Here is a 3,974-nt window from a genome sequence, read left to right as displayed (position 1 = left end):
AGAAGGAAACAGTGGACACCGGGGCTTGCCTGAGGGTGGAGGGTAGAAGGAGGGGACTATTGAATATTATGCTGATTACCTGCATGACAAAATTATCTGTACACCAGACCCCTAAAGCACACAACTTACCCATGTAACAAACCTGCACATGGACCCCTTGAACCTAAAATAAAAGTTGGAAAGGAAAAAACAAAAAGATTATAAGGGAGTTGACAAATTCCTGTCGCCTAGTAATGCAAAGCCATTGTAATGTCCTTGCCTAATGCATTACTCAGGTGTTTGTGAGGATGCTGGTGTGCTGCCAGTCCTGCAAAAATATAGCACATACAATTATGTACAGTACATAACACTTGATCATGATAATAAACAACGATGTTACTGGTTTATATATTTACTATACTTTTAATCATTATTTTTGAGTGTACTCTTTCTACTTACAAAAGAAAGCTAACTGTTAAACAGCCTGAAGCAGGCTCTTTCAAGAGGTATTCAAGAAGGCAGCATTGGTATGATAGGAGATGAAAGTTCCATGGGTGTTACTGTCTCTGCAGACAGAATGAAGAACATTCCGTAGGAAAAGATGTGGATACGGAAAACAGTAATACTGATAATCCTGCCCCTGTGTAGGTCTGTGCTAATGTAATTGTGTCCTAGTTTTTAACAAAACATTTAAAAAGTTTTTAAAAAGTACAAAAATACTCAGTACTTTGGGAGGCCGAGGCGGGCGGATCACGAGGTCAAGATGGAGATCGTTCTGGCTAACACGGTGAAACCCCATCTCTACTGAAAATACAAAAAATTAAGCCGGGTGTGGTGGCGGGTGCCTGAGTCCCAGCTACTTGGGAGGCTGAGGCAGAATGGCCTGAACCCGGGAGGTGGAGCTTGCAGTGATCTGAGATCAAGCCACTGCATTCCAGCCTGGGTGACACTCTGTCTCAAAAAAAAAAAAAAAAAAAGTTACAAAAATAGAAAAAAAACCTTGCAGAATAAGAATATAAAGAAAATATTTTTCTACAGCTGTATAATGTGTTGTCTTTTAAGCTAAGTGTTATTACAAAAGAGTCAAAAAGTTACAAATTGAAGTTTTTAAAGTAAAAAAAGTTATAGTAAGTTAAGGTTAATTTAATATTGAAGGAACAATACGATTTTAAAAATAAATTTAGCATAGTCTAAATATACAGTGTTTATAAAGTCTACGGAAGTGTACAGTAATGTCCTATACCTTCACATTCATTCACCACTTACTCACTGACTCACCCAGAGAAACTTCCAGTTCCGTAAGCTCCATTCATAGTAAGTGCCAAATAAAGGTGTACCGTTCTTAAAAATCTTTTATACTATATTTTTACTGCAACTTTTCTGTGTATAGATATGTTTAGAGATTCAAATACTTGCCACTGTGTTAAAAATTGCTTTCTTATTCAGTACAGTAACATGATATACAGGTTTGTAGTCTAAGAGCAAGAGGCTGTACCATATAGCATAGGTGTGTAGTAGGCTATACCACCTAAGTTTGTGTAAGTACACTCTATGATATTCAGACAGTGATGAAATCTCCTAAAGACAAATTTCTCAGAACATATCCTTGTCATTAAGCAACACATAACTATGCAAAAGTATCTAAGGGAATTCCAAATACGGGCTGGATAAAATGAATTGCATTAGCATTATGCATTACAATAAGAAAGAACCAATATTGAGTTCACTCCATGTGCTATTTCACTGGTGTTCAGAAGTATGATCCTGTTTCATCTTCACAACAGGCCTGAAAAGTTAAATTTCATTATCTACAATTTCTAATCATAGAAGTTAAGTAATTTGCCAAATGAAACAAAGCCAGTAAGTAATTTCTTAAGCAAGATTTTGAATTTAGATGTGTTTAAGTTCTCAGCCCACATTCTTTCCACTATATCAAGAAGCTTGTTGAAGATGGGGGAGGGCAGATCCCAATACCTTCTTAAAAACTGTACATATTATGTTCTTGCTTCTTTGGGGCTTTTGTGAAGTTAAACTCCTACTTTTCCATTTGTAAGTATTCAGTTTCCTACACAGTTTTAAAGGCTCTATTTAGGTTCCTCGCCTCATCTTTACAGGAAAGCATGCCATTATCGGCATTGATTAAATATTCATGGCTCTCCACCCTCTGGATTCCATACCCAGCACCTGTCATAGTGCCACCTTACTGTCTGGACTAAGGAGGAGTTGGTTTTCTTATATTAATTGGTAGTAAGCCCCTCATTTTCATTTTCCAGGTAACATGCTTGTGTGTTTGTTTTCAGGTATGCAGGCTACATAGATTGGTTAACAAGCATCTTTCACTTAAACAAATAGATAAAGAGCAGGTGTCTTCAGTTCCATGTCCTCAAACTTACACGGTGCATTAGCTCTGACTTCATTACTAAACACAGTATTCCTTAAACCTCTATTCTGTAAACAAACAAAAAATTACCTTTGTATTGCTACAGAAAATCCTGTACATGATAAGGATATTTTAAATTCTCCGGTTATTTTCTATACTCATTTTTTAGTTTATATATTTTCTTTGACATATCCCATTTCAAATTTTCAAGGTTGACACTCATGCCTATGATCTCTAGGGCTTAAAAGTCAATTTCTGTACAGTACAACACACAGTCCACTTATTTTACAAACCAAGGGCAGTCAAACCAAGCCATGAAAAACAATTTTTAGGTAGAAATTAGGTTATTATTCTTAATCAATATAGATGAAGCCTCACTATTGCCAAAGATCTTAATTACTATGATGATGATGATTCAGTAATCTAGATTTAATTTTCAAAGGAATTTCAAAAGGAAACTCTCCACTTCTCATCCCACAACTATCCAAATGCAGACTCAAGCCTAAGTATTAAATCTCATATAAACAATAAAAAGGTGGGTGGCAGCGAAGGGGTTTGAGGCTGTTTATGTGATGTGAGTCTCTGTTGGATCAGTTAATTTTGATACTTCACCTTCCTAAAGCATCTAACCCTTAGGAGCAGATTTAACTTCTCGCCATCCACGCCATCTAGTGGCTGTATATGTTATGTTTGATTTTAAGGATGATTCCTAATGACTCGGGGGCGGGGTACGCGAAAAACAAAACGGTTGGTCGCGACAATTTTCCTGCGTCTCCCCACCTCAGTTACCCCTCATGCGAACATCTTTAACTACTTTAACTATTTTAAATATGCGCAGTGATGCGCAGAGAGGATGAAGGGGACGCAAACTTTCAGAGACGCACGCCCCTTGACGATGACATTTAGAAAAGGGCTCCACATCCCTCTGTTATTCTAAAGGACGGGAAAAGGAGTTGTGTCAAGACCTCCACCGAGGAGACTCTCTGATTTTTTGGCAAGTTGGACAGATGGCATATTAATCCCTGCAACGTTTAACAATCTGGTTTGGAAAATAAATAAAAAGAGAAAAGAGGAAATGCACTTAAAAATTCCGCGTCGGGGCTTTGCAGGTCTTGCCTTCCAGTCGCCCCCAGAAGACAACCAATTCCTGCGCATTCCGCTCCGCTCACTCTCCTTCCCAGCTTCTCTCGCTCTCTTTCCCCCCATTTTCCCACGCTCGCCTTGAACCGGGACTCGGGAGGCAGAAGCAAGGCACGGGTCCCCTTTCTCCTCTCCTCCACCAAACCACCGCAGCCCAGCGCGTGAAGCTTCCCTTTGTTCATCCGAGGCTCGCTTTCCTCCCCGGCAGATCCACCTGGATGCTCTCCCTCGGTGACATTTTGCGCCGGGGCTGGTGGGTGGCTGGGGTGGAGCGAGAGGAGTCCGAGGGGGCGGGGGCGGAGAAAGGTCAAGCCGAGGGAAAGGCAGGAGACGCCTTTCCTAACCTGCGTGGCGGGGCGTGCGCGCGGTTATTTATTTATTTTCTCCTTATTTATTGATTGCACTAGCAGAGCAGCGCGGGGAGCCCGGGGAGATGCAGGACCACCCACTGGCGGGGAAGCAGCTAGCAGCCCTC

The sequence above is a fragment of the Mandrillus leucophaeus genome, unplaced genomic scaffold, assembly GCF_000951045.1.
Source record: "Mandrillus leucophaeus isolate KB7577 unplaced genomic scaffold, Mleu.le_1.0 Scaffold5, whole genome shotgun sequence".
Taxonomy (NCBI): Eukaryota; Metazoa; Chordata; class Mammalia; order Primates; family Cercopithecidae; genus Mandrillus; species Mandrillus leucophaeus.
This window is presented reverse-complemented; position numbering follows the sequence as displayed.